Below are 760 nucleotides of genomic sequence, written 5' to 3' on the forward strand. Positions count from 1 at the left end.
TTTTTTTGCTCAGGGTCTCACTACATAGCCCACATTAGTAGTGATCCTCCTGATTTCTGCCTCCCAAGTGCTGGGATTCAGGCATGCGCCACTGTGCCCGGACTCCATCGCCGGCTCAGGTGAGGCCGGTGCGGCAGGCGGAGCCAGGTATTGAACCCTGGCCCCTGTGCTTATCTAAGCAAGTGCTTAGTCCGCTGAGCTATACCGCCGGCCCTTCCAGTGCTTTTTCTAAGTAAAAGTCTAAATGCTTACAACTTGAATAGTTTTCCAACACCAGTATCTCTATCTCTTGTCCCTGTTGCTCACTGTACTACACTAGGCTGATTCCACTTTGGCAATCTTTTTTTTGGCGGGGGGGGGGGGGGGGGGCGGAACTGGGGATTGAACTCAGGCCCTTGAGCTTGCCAGGGAAGCGCTTATTCTACTGAGCCATCTCCCAGCCCCTCTTTGCCTTTTCTTACACCACTTGTTATCATCTGGTCTACTGTATATATGTTATTTTGTTTTTTACTGTTTGTTGCTTAGCCTATTTTGTCTTTTTTTTTTTTCCCCGATACTGGGATTGAACTTGTGTCTTTTTATTTTATTTTATTTTTATTTTTGCGGAACCAGGGATTGAACTCAGGTCCTTGCACTTGCCAGGGAAGCGTTTATTCCACTGAGCCATCTCCCCGGCCCCAAGAAAAAAAAAAATTTTTAAATGTACTTTCTGACAAACACTTTTATTGATGGAGGGGAGGGATAGGATATAGCTTTTCTA

This window comes from Octodon degus, unplaced genomic scaffold (genome assembly GCF_000260255.1).
Source record: "Octodon degus isolate 3935 unplaced genomic scaffold, OctDeg1.0 scaffold00163, whole genome shotgun sequence".
NCBI lineage: Eukaryota > Metazoa > Chordata > Mammalia > Rodentia > Octodontidae > Octodon > Octodon degus.